The sequence below is a fragment of the Petaurus breviceps genome, unplaced genomic scaffold (assembly GCF_028583685.1).
Source record: "Petaurus breviceps papuanus isolate PSGF00001 unplaced genomic scaffold, PetGlider_PUasm1.0 40, whole genome shotgun sequence".
NCBI lineage: Eukaryota > Metazoa > Chordata > Mammalia > Diprotodontia > Petauridae > Petaurus > Petaurus breviceps.
The window spans coordinates 1,178,041-1,191,451 of NW_027186315.1; positions in this window are offsets into that span (position 1 = coordinate 1,178,041).

The window sequence follows — 13,411 nt, forward strand, 5'->3', positions numbered from 1 at the left end:
ATACAGTCTCTAAGTGAGTACCAGGGTCTGTCTCCCCTAGGCCACATAGATTCAGTAGGATATTGCTTTTTGTATCCATCTGCAGCTAAAGAAAGAAGATTAGTTTTGTTATTTCCTCCTTGCATATGGTGATCCCTACAAGCCTGGTGTACAAAGGGATTCTGACTGATACTTATGAATTTTAAGCAGTCCTCACTGTCCAGTGTTATTCCTCTGGCGCCTTCATCAGTGATTCTTACTATCCAAGACACTAAAGACTCCCCCATTCTTTGGGTGAATCTACTCAATATATCAGTGATCTCCTGTTGAGTGAAATCCTCAATTGTCTCCCTGGACTTTGTTTTGCCTCGGGGGTTCTCCTGTCTTCTTTTTCGTATGGGGAGAGCTTCTACATTAGAAGACTCCTCATCTAACCTTGCTCCATTCTCCTCACACACATTCTCCTGGAAGCTGTCAGGGCAACTCTGCCCAGCCTGTGCCAAAGCTGCATGCACATTAGTTCTGCTAGTTTTTTGCTTCCTTTTAGCTACATGAGCAGTAGTTTTCTCCTGGACCACATGAGTCCCTCCAGTTTGCTCTTCTGAGTGCTGTGACACAGAAGAATCCTCAGGCAAACCAGCTGACTCCCTAGTCATCCGAGCTCTTTCCTTCAGCAGCTTATCCCTACTTTTACACATAAGGTGATAACTTGTTAGCAGCACCCAGCCTGTCCTGCACACTCCTGCCAGTTCTTTGCCTGGTTCTATGGGTATTGCTTTCAAACATCTTTCCAAATCTCCAGGTTCTCCCTCTTTTGGCCTTGCTTCCCAGTTTTCACAGGGCCCTGTGCTTTTAGCCCATTCTCTGGCTAGAGAGGAATAAGGCAAATCCTCCCATCCTGTAATAGCCATTTCTCCCTCTAAAGCCCCACTGCTTCCAAATAGAGGCCTGGCATTTTGTGATCCCATCCTCATCGCCAAATGTATCAGCAATGCCATATTCACAATGCCTAGGAAGATTACAGATATGCTGATATAATTATCCATCACAAAATACGTCATGCTTGCCATATGGGGAAATAGACTAGAAAATTTATTAAGATACCAAAAGACTGAGTCCCAAAACCAGAAAGGGAAAGCCATCAGAGTAGTTATGACATTGGCACAGGTAGATAAAGTAGAAATCACCCACATTTTCAAGCCTTTAAAACAGAACAGGCTACCTCAGGCAAAGGTCCTCCTCTCCCCACTCACAGCAACCACCCAGCGCCGGGAAGTGCGCTCCCAGCAGCTCCGGCCCCTGGCAGTCCTCAGCAGGACTCCTTAGCAGAAATTCTGGCTAACTCAAAAAGGGCTTTGCGCTGCTGTTGCCTCTGCTGCTGCTGCTGCCGTTGCCACCACCGCCAGCCACCACAGGAATGCTAGCTTGGCTTCCGCTTTCTCTTGCTCCGCCCCTTCCTGCCACGTCAGCAAGTCCAATGGGGCATGGAAGATCTTTAAATCCCATAACCCTTACAATAAGTGGCCTGAATTCACCAGATAAATGCTCAAGCTTCACTTGATTTTTTGCCCCATAGACCTAGCTTCAACCATCTAAATTTATAGTACTAAGTCTTAAAAGGTTGATACTTCAAATACAAGAAGTTGAAATCCCTTAAAACTGTGAAGTATTAAGATATAATGTATGCCCCTGGGCTATTAAAGAAAAGAAAGGACTCAAGTTCAGAAGGTTTTAACAATTATCTTACAAGCCCACTTAGTTCAGTGGTGATCCCTGAAGAAGTCAAACCCTAATGCTAACATAATGATGATATTTAAGAAAGGATTAGAGGCCTACAACTCCATGTAGATTCAAGTGAAGAGTGTAAAAAAGTCCAAGAACAAAATTACACTGATCTGAAATGAATGTGCTTCAAAGCCCAAAGAATTTGGGAAAAGATTTTAAGTTTCAGAGCATTTTTTCAAGTACATACATATTTAAATATTATACATAAATTCTAGTCATAAATGTAACTCTGAGGAAAATACAGAAAATTTCAGTGAGGTCTGGCAAGATAGCTCTAGCAAGCATCTTTTAAGTCCATGAGAAATATGATTTCTTTTAATTTTAAAATGAAATTTATGTAACTGAAGATCCAATTAAGTTTTCAGTTGCAAAGAGAATCCTACATTTTGTGAAAGGCATTGCAAACAACAAATATATAATCTTATATTTAAAAAATGGAATTAAACATTGAAAAACAACGTCAACAACAATTCATAACTTCATTGTGCCTTCAAGTGAGGAGTAGCATGGGAGAAGATAAAGAAGGCTGACCCTGAAATCAGGAAGATATGGGTTCAAGCCCTGCCTCTGACCTGCATTGAGTTAGCAATTGTGGATGATACATTTAACCTTTTATTTTCACAGGAGACTTGCAATAGAAGAGTTCCTGACCTTCATCAGTGAAAAGACTTTCCACTCTTGGAGTTATTTAAATTGTTGAAATCTTAGATCTAGTCCCAGCTTTTCACTGATATTCCCACCAAATATGTGCTAAAGTTTACACAATTCCCATGTTGTGTATCACTATTCTTATTAAAAAAAATGGAAACTGAGGCGTCATGGAATAGTGGAAAGATCAAATGTTCTACAGTAAAAGAATATGGGTTCAAATACTTTGAATGATAACTTACTATGTGTATGACATTGACTGTGTCACAGCTTCCTCAAGCCTTGCTTTCCTCACATGTAAAATGGGGTACTTGGAAGACACGACCTCTGAAGTTCCTTCAAACTTTTACTATATGATAATATGAGGAAAAAAGAGGTGACTTGTCCACAAAGAAACAAATAACAAATAAGTAGTAGATGAAATAATACTCAAATTCAGTTCTGCTTTTTTTAACTCAATTATACTACATTAATAAGCAATTACATTTCTTTTTAAATTATTTACATTTTAAAACACTTTCCTAAAGAGGACTTGGGTTCATAGTGCCAGAAAATGAAAACTCAAAACAGAATAGTTTAATAGGTATCTTTTTGCATCAAAATAACAGTGGAAATATTTTGAAAGCAATCACTTTTTTATTTCACTTTCAGATTATGCATGAGATTATTCCTTTAAATACCTACTATATATAAAGCATTAGTTTAGGTTCTGTGAAATGATATAAGTATTTAAAGTTATTATCTTTAGAGTCTAAAGGACATAGTTGGCACATATATAAATAATTTTAATATGAATTTAATTTAATTTAATATGAAATAAATAGTATAAGAGAATGACAGTTGAAAAGTACACTGATTTTTTTGTATCTTCAGTGCCCAGCAGAGCATTTAGCATTTAGTACATACTTCATAACTGCTTCTTGAACAAATGAATGAATGATTTCCAAGAAAAGGATTGAATCATAGTATCATCGAATCATAGTATCATCAATCATGATGAACTTGGCATGGATTTTAGGGACCATTAAGACCAAAATCTTTATTTTTCAAATGAGGAAGCAGCTCAAGAGAAGTAAACATATTTGCCAAAAGTTAAGTTATATATATGTACTTACTATAAATAGTAAGAAGCAAAGATAGATATACTTTGAATATATATTAAGATATCTGAAAAATTTTTATTCTTATAATCATGTAATTATTCCACATAATGGGAATCATGTGGGAAGATCCTGGAACATTTAAAATGAAAGTGAGGGCTATTTACCTAAGTCTTTTTTTGTTCTTGTTTTTGTTTTTGCTTTTTGGAGGGGGAAGGTAGGGTAATTGGGGTTAAGTAACTTGCCCAAGGTCACAGGGATAGTTTTATGTTGTGTCTGAAGCTGGATTTGAACTTAGGTCCTCCTGACTACAGGACTGTGCTGCCCCTATTTACCTAAGTCTTAAAGGATAGCATTGCAATGGATATAAATTGTAGGGAAATATTTAATACAAAGGAAATAATAAGTAAGACAACCTTTTTGGAAGGAAGTCTGAGATATAGGTACATAGAAGGGTGAGTATATCTAATTTTCCCTCTTTGGTTCCTTTCTAAAGACAAATATAAAGAATTGGAGATTTATCAATTATTTTGTATAAAATATTTCACTTTTTCTATGTAGCATCAAGAGATTAGAGAACAAAGAGGAGATATGTATAGATTCTGATATTCATAGGCCCTGGATGTCCATATATGTCATCAGGCAGGGTATTAAGCATCAGATAGGAAACATGTCATAACAGACAACAGATCCAGAATCTAGTAAGTCAAAACGAATAACATTATGTAATTATGAAAAGCAGAATAGACTATATGAAAACAATAGAGAACTGAGCTGTAAGTCATACTTTCACTCACATTTAGCTCCTTATGATCTAGCTTCCAATCTCATAATTCCATTAAGACTGCTCTGTTCAAAGTTACCAATAATTTTTTAATTGACAAAATTCAATGGACTTTTTCTCAATCTCCATTCTCCTTTACCTTTCTTTATACTTTGGCAGTGTTGACACACAGTCTTTTCCTTTATACTCTCTTATCTCTAGGGTTTCAATATTTCACCTTGTCCTGATTCTCCTCCTATATATCTGGCTATTCCTTTTTGGTCTCATTTGCTGGGTCCTCATCCATATCATACTCGCTAAATGTAAGTGGTCTGCAAGGTTCCATCCTTGGCCCTCTTCTGTTCGACCTCTATCCTATTTCATTTGGTGATATCATTATTTCTCATGGATTTAATCAGCATCTCTATTCTGATATCTTCACTTACTCTGGCTTAACCTCTCTGCTGACTTCCAAAATTGCATCCTCAGTTGAATTTCAAATATCTCTAACTGGATGTCAAGAAGATATATCAAACTCAGTATCTCCAAAATTGAACTCATTGCTTTACTCCATCCCCCTCCCCCTAACCTTCCCCCCTTTTTCTTATTATTGTAGAAGGCACATCCTCCTCCCACTCTCTTAGAACCTAGGAATCATCCTTGATTCCTCACTATCTCTCACCCTAGTCCCATATGTAATCTGTTGCCAAGGCCTTTTCTTTTCACCTTTGCAACATCTCTTAAATACATCCTTCTCTCTTTCTCTCTCTCTCTCTCTCTCTCTCTCTCTCCCACTCTGTTTTTGACCCTCATCACTTCATAACCACACAATGTCAATTGCCTATTGTTCAGTCTGACTACCTCAAATTTTTCGCCAATACAATCCATTCTCTATTCAGCTCCTAAAGTGATTTTCCTAAAGCAAATGTCTGATCATATGACCCACTCCCTACTCACTAAACTCCAGTGTCTCCCTATCACCTTCAAAATGAAATATAAAATCATCTACCTAGCATTCAGACATATCATATTTAATACCTTTGTTTGGTATTCAAAACCCTTGACAATTTAGTCCTTTTCTATTTTACCAGTTTTCTTACACCTTATTCTTCACAACATAGTCTTTGATCTAATGACATTGACCTCCTTAATATTTTGCAAATATGACCCACCATATCTTTGCTCCAGGAATTTTGTCTGAGTGTCTGCCATGCCTTGAAACACTCTCCATCCTCATCTTCACCTCCTCACTTTACTGACCTCCTTTAAGTCCCAAGTAAAAGTCCATCTTCTACAAGAAGGCTCTGCCAAACTCTCTTAATTCTAGGGCCTTCTCTCTATTAAAGATTTCTTGATTCCCTGTATATAGCTTGTGTGTACATATTTGTTTACTTACTTTTTCCCACATTAGACTGTGAGATCCTCGAGGGCATGTACTGTCTTCTGTTTTGTTTGTTTGTTTTTTTTGTATCCCCATCACTTAAAACAGTTCCTGATGCACTACTATGTGTAATAAAAGCCTAATAAATATTTATTGACCAGATAGGCAACTTAAAAATAAGAAAGACAAGGACACTTCAAGAAAGTGATAGAATTAGAACCAAGGGAACACTGTAGAAAACTATCAGACAAGTGGGTGATCAAAAGTTCAGAAAATAGGGAAACAAAATATCCATAAATTGTGTAATAGCAGAGCTGGAATGATCAGAATGATTGATACATAATACTAATCCTAGAAACCTTGACAATTGATAGAGCTTTCTAACTCAGTCTTTCAACTTTAATATAAATCCCTGATTCAGAAATGAATGTGTTAGTAGTTCAGATACTAATGCAAGACAGATTGTACTATCACACCTATACTAGGTTCCAGGGAAGTCCTCATTCTCTAGAATCCCAGAAAAAAATTGTTTGTCATGGGAACTTATACCACCTAGAGTATGTTGTCACAAAGTAGGACCTAAATGGTCCTGAGTGACAGGAGATCCTTACAGAAAAATAACTGCCTATACCCCTTGATTCAAGAGTATATCAGTCATGGTACCACCTAATTGCTAGTCATTACATACTATTGCTTCAATGAACCTGGCCACACCTTTGAGGTCACTGTGAAGTCATTGATGTAATTCAATTATTGCTATTACTAAGGGTGGTTTTGGCATAGAGATTATTTGTTATGGTCCCATCACCTAAAAGGTAATTCCCTAGGTAGAACAGAGGCTATAGTCATTCATGCAAGGCAGGATTGGCTTGACATCTATATTTCTGGGAAAGCAGAATCCTATCATGAGGTTGAATGACCTTAGTTTGACCTCTGACACTGAGCTGTTATACCATGGGCAAGTTATTTATCCTCTCTGGGCTTTGTTTTACTCATATGCAAAACAAGGGTGTGGGTTTTAATCATTCCCAAGGTCCCTTCATGAGGTAAATTTATGGTCCCAGGTAAGATATCTTAAGCAGTGACAGTACAGGGGCTTGTATAAATAAGAAATAATCAACTGGGACACACCTTCCTTTACTTCAAAAGAGAGGAAACAATAAAAGTAGTACCGTACATATGACATGATCTCAGAGAGAATACCTTGGGATATGTAGATACTAACAAGCAAAGTTACCTTCCTGTAAGAAAGAATGAGTAGGAAAGGTGATGCAGTAGCTTTTGCCAGACAGTGATCCACTCTATGAGTTGCCCTTTGGATATGACAGAACATTTAAAATAGTACAGGAAGTCCTATAAGTGTATCATTCTTACTCTGCCCCCAGGAAATTGTCTGCTATCATTTCTAAAACCTTAAAGATTTTCCTTTTTCGGCAGTTTTCAGAGGATGAAACTAAAGATATCTACAAGCATATGAAAAAAAAATGCTCCAAGTCACCATTGATTAGAGAAATGCAAATCAAAACAACTCTGAGGCACAATATCTCGCCTCTCAGATTGGCTAAGATGACAAAATAGGAAAATGACAAATGCTGGAGAGGATGCAAAAAAAATTGGAACACTAATGCATTGTTGGCGGAGCTTTAACTGATTCAATCGTTCTGGAGAGCAATCTGGAACTATTTCCAAAGGGTTATGAATGATTTCTTAACCTTTGACCCAGCAATACCACTTCTAGGGTTGTATCCCAAAGAGATAATAGAAGTGGGAGGAAGACACATATGTACACATTATCTATCTATCTATCATCTATCTATCTATCTATCTATCTATCTATCTATCTATCTATCTATCTATCTATCTATCAGCTTTTTTTTTGTGGTGGCAAAGAATTTGAAATTAAGAGGATGTCCATCAATTGGGGAATGGATAAACAAGTTTTGATATATGAATGTAATGGGATACTATTGTGCTATAAGAAATGAGGAGCAGATGGACTTCATATTTACCTGGAGAAGCTTATATAAACTGATGCTTGAGTGAGAAAATCAGAACCAGGAGAAATCTGTACACAATTATAGACACAACATATGTATGACTACCAACTTTGATAGACTGGACTCTTCTCAGCAATGCAGGGTTACAAGTCAACTCCAAAAGACTCATGATGGAGAGAGATTTCTACATTCAGAGAAAGAACTAGAAAGAACAGAGTTTGAATGCAGATTGAAGCAAATTACCTGCTCTCTTTCTTTTTCTTGTTTATTTTTTGTTTCCTCTTTTCCATTGTACATTCAATCTAATATAATCTTTCTGTATAACCTGACTAATGCCTAATGTGGAAGTATTTGCAGATCCTATACTTGATTGCATGCCACCATGGTGGGGGGGGGAGTGAGGGAAAATGAAACTCAAGAGACTGTGGGACTGAATCTTATGAACTAAAAGTAAACAAACAAATTAATAAAGACTAAAAAAGGCAAAAAAAATTTTCCTTTTTCAGTAACATTGAGGGCAAGTTAATTTAATTACCATATTTGAATTAAATATTGCATAGATTTGATCTAGTAACCATGATTCATCTCAAGATATCATCCCAAGTAGCTAGTAAAGGCAAAACAGCAAGCAAAAACAATAAAACTCACTTGTGATTGGGATAACAATGAAGAGAAAATAAAACAGTAAATAGGCACTTAATATTCTTTTCTAAACCAGCAAAGACTTTAGCTTTCAAATATTTGACTGTATAATTATTCTGAACATGCTAGCTAATTTTGATAGCTTCAATTCAGGAAACAAGTAAAACCCTAAAGCCAAAGCAAGGACCCTGGGATATATACATCATCTTATCTATCTGTAAGAATGTGTGTCATGAAAGGCTTACAGAACTAAACACAGTCTTACAGAGATAAGGCTTGGGAGAAAAATGTTCACAGACTATAAATATCTCCACACCTTCCAGGTAACAATATAAATGAACCAAGTGAATTATTTACAATCTCAAAGACAGTAGAACCAGGGAACAATGGCCTCAAGGAAAGGTATAAAAACTTTAGGTTAGATATTAAGAATCAGTTGTTAACAGACAGGGTAATGGGGCTGTGAATTACATTCCTGAAAGCTATTCCTAAGGCTTTAATAACTTAATATATTCAATATCCAAAAAGAGAAGATATTAAAAGGAATTATGTAATGAGTAGACCTGCAAAATATGAGATGTCTGAGTCAATGGCTTATGTGCCCTTTTTTGACCCTTATAAGGATGAATGAAATATGATGTCACTCTGAGACAAAGGCAGTGTCATGCTGCTATTTGTAATATTCCATAAAGACAGGCTCCAACTGTATATTAGGTTATGCACAATATGCCACATGTCATAGTATTCTTTACAAAAAAATTCCTATTGCCATCATAAAAGAAGATTGAGATATTTAAATGTGTTCTCTAAAAAAATATATTGTACCTTACTAATCATTATTTCACTTAAAAGCAGCAGAAATTGCTTTTATGGACAAAATATGGTTGTGGTGGGGGACCATGGGTGCATGTGCACATGTGCTCCCATACAGAGACAGAGAGAGATACACACACAAACACACACACAGAGTGAAGAATACCTGAGTTTCATAAGCAAAGGAATTCTAATCCAATCCCTTGCTTAAACTTCTCTATTTTTATAAGATATGAAAACATTCATGGAATACTATCTATATACATGTAAATTAAACAAGTAGACTGAATGATTTCTTTTTGTCATATAAGAGAGTAAGGTACCAAGCCTCAAAAATGAGCAATCTTTAAAAGGAAATTTCCTTTTCTGCCTTGGAGTTCACTTTAACATGCTAAAGAGATCACTACTGCATGCTGTTTTACATATTGATATAGAATTTCTTTTATTTTCCTTTGACTGTGAGAGCAGCTTTTAATTTTTGAATACATTTTATTTATAAGTAAAAATTATTTTGTTTGTAAAATTGTAAATTAAAGAAAAGTGTACTTTTATAGGCCTTAGACTACAGTTTGCCAACGCCTTAATATGTCAGAAATGTGTCTTTACTCAGATTTGGGATCGGGCTTCTCCTTCACCTTCCTTCTCAACTTTGCATTATGAATTTGTAATAGACCATTTCATTCTATAAAAGGGGGGGAAAGAAAGAAGTTGGTTGCCAAGTCATATACATTTTGCTATATCTGGAGAATATCCAACTATTGAACCTTTCCTACTTTCCATTCTAAATTCAGAAAATTCAAAAAATAAGTTGAAAATAAAATTTAAAAATTCATTGCTCATGAGAGAAATGAAAAAGCAGGGTCTTAAATTCTCAAGCTGGTTCTGGTCAGTTCAGAAGGAATGGAAGAAGTTTAGCAGAGATAGATTCAGCTTGGTAGCCATGCATGACCGGGTATCTTCAGAATGTTCACTCAGCTGTATTTTCACAATATGGAACAATGCACAGCTACATCTGTCAGTTAAGAAGCAAGCTCTTAGGATGCAAAAAAAAAATGCCATCAAGAAAGGTGGAAAGGTCAGAAGTTGTGCTTAAAACTGAAAATTCAATTAAAAATGCATACCTATGGCAGCAACCTACTAAGAATCAATAGCACAAAGTCAGCAGTTGTAAAATAGCAACAACTTTTTTTTAAAGTAAGTATAGAAGTAAAATAGGATTATAGAGAAGAAATAAATCTATGAAGTCTTTTATATTCCTTATTTTGTATTATTGCATACTACATCTTGAAAAACAGAAAAAGGGAACTTTTTACCCTACATGCAGAAAACATCATGAGAATGCTACATAAAATCTAAATTTAATACAGTGACTAAAATGCTCTGTAATTAGGGAGAAATGTAGGCAAAGTGATCATTGACATTAAGATTTTCCCATAAGTTATATTTCTTTTTGCAGTATCATAACATTATTTTTTTATGATGCCAACTTAATTGGATGCTCTGAGTGGAGGCAAAATAATTGGAGTGTATTTAAAGTGGTGAGTTATAAAAATATAACAAATTGATTTGGGATGTTGGATTTTCTAAATGCTTTTTTCACATAAAATACTTTCATCTAAATGTGTAATCAACTAATAGCAACAAGGATATGCTAAAATAGTATGACTCATAAGGCTATGATTTTAAAATAGTTAGCAGAAGAAATGTTTTGTAGATCCAAACAGAGAAGACCACCTTTGCCATTTATTTATCTTGTGTTTCTAGACAAATCACTTCATTTCCTTGAATAAGAATTATTAACTGATAATTGTGGATCATTTTATTAATGTTTAGTAACAAATAATAACAAGAGAATTTTAAAGAAACAAAATGATCTGGTATCTTGGACAGAAGCAAAGAAATTGGCATGGAGTATAAGTCCAGCCCGGTTCTCAGGGATGTGATTATGGGTTTTTAATAACACAAACAACCTTACACAAATTAACAAAACACAAAGTCTTTGTTATATCTAATCACAACTCCTGGAGTTTGGGGAGTGGGTATGTCACTGCAGCTTCCCTGGAATACAAACTGTCCTCCTTCATCGCAACTTTTGAGAGTGTAAGAGGCTCAGTTAATTGGCACTTTCCCAGTTCTATGTAGATAATAAATTTTCATATGTAAACTCCTGCTCCCCTAAAGTTATACTCTATAATAAAGTGAGAAATTTCTTCTACTGACACCACTCCCCATGGTCTCTTCTCAGTTTATCTTTCCCCACTCCCTGTATTCCTCTAACTACACCTTCTATTGTGCCCTCTGTATTCACATTTTACGTCACCAAAATCCCATTCACTCCATGTATCTTCTTGTCATGTTTTTTCCACCTTTTTCATTCAACCATATCTCCCAATAGAAAATGCTTTGTGACCACCCTCTTAAATATTTTTTTTTTCTGTTGGGACTCAATAAATCAGCCTTGGAGGAGGTATCAGCACATCCTTTGATAATCAATAATAGTTTGAGATCATACATTTGCTTCAATCATACAGCACTCTTTCTCCCCTGTGGTTCATTCCATCATGTAGATTACCTATTCTCAGTCCTTGGTACCAGCTTCCCTCTTACTTCCCTGCTTTCTCAAGCATTCTCACACTCTCTCCTACAACTGCTACCTGTTAAGTTCAAAATATTTTTATGTATCTGTAAATAAGCTGGCCTGTCAATTCCTCAACTGCTATGACTTCACTCCAGCCAATCAAAGAGATAGCTCCATTGAATATGTATTTACTCTATAATCTTTAACTTTGAAATACCATATACTTATCAATTCCTTTGCTTCCATTCCTTTTATTCCATTCTGCCTCATTCTCGTTCCTCCATATTTTGCCTGTTTTCTCAGTTCTCTACACTTCCTCTATACTCACTTTTGTCCAACAACAATTAACAAGTCAACTATGCCCTATTGTCTACACTTGAGCCCATTCTTTTCTTGTGGTTGTGTTACTCACATTTCCAAATTCCAGACCGGAGTCACTCCTACCAGTTACATTCTCTACTCCTTTTCACATTCTTCTGATTTCTGTGGGAAGCAGTTACACAACCATTCCAAATGGGCAAAATATATCCTTGTTTCAAGGCAATCACTTAAACCATCCATGAGTTGTATTCTATATAATTTTTGTGTTATTCATGTGTCTCCTACTTTTAAATTGTATGCCATCTTCTAGTCTTTCAGTCTCTGAGTTACAAGTCGCACTTCTCCTTGCCTAAGCTAAACCTTCTCTTTATGTCCTTGATCTATATCCAACTGTCTAATAATTTTCTCCTTCAATTACTCCTTGCTCACATTTTAGCCTCTCTTTGTTAGTACCATCCGTAATATCTAAGAACATTCACAGGTTTACTTCATCTGCTAAAACAAATAATAACAATAATAATAAAAACACTTTTACTTGATACTTTCATCCCCTGAAGCTATTGTCCAATATCTATTCTCACTTTCATAGTCAAAATTCTAAAAGAAAAAAAAAGGCATTTACTGAAACTGTCTCCAAGTTCTTTTTAATCATTTTGTAATCTTTTGCAGCTTGGCTTCCATCCTTAATAATTTAACTAAAACTTCTTTCTCCAAAGTTAACAATGATCTCCAAAATCATAAATCTGATAATCGTTTGTGAGACTTTATTCTATTTTGAAACTATGGGTGACAGCACCCTCCTGAATATTTTATTTTCCTTTGCCTTCCATGATGATATTTTCTCCTGTGTTTTCTGTTATGGATATGAACATGCCTCCATTTTATTTATTGAAACATTATATATCTCCTGGCCACTAATGATGGATATCTGCCAAGAATTTATCCTGACCCTTTTTTACTTCTTTCCAACCTCTCTGCTTTGGTAATCTCATAATATTCCATGATTTCAGTGATCATGTCTACACAAATTTTTACAAAGTCTATCTATGCAGTCCTACGCTCTTCCCCAATTTCTAGTCTGAAAGCACCAATTGCCTATAATTTATCAACAGCTTCATATCAAATTGGAATCTAAAATGCAACATGTTTATGATGCAACTCACCATCTTCACTTTGTAAATGTCCCCCTTGTCCAAACCTTCTTATTGCTGGTGAGGAAATACCCAACCCCAGTTACCTATCTAGTATAACCTCAGAATCATCTTTTGCTCCCACCTCTCTCTCAACTAGCTTTTTTATTAACAGCAAACTATTGTATATTCTATCTCCACAGCATTTCTTTCATCTGTCCTCTTCTCTATGCTCACATAATTACCACTCTACAGTGAATCAAAGTGCTTATCA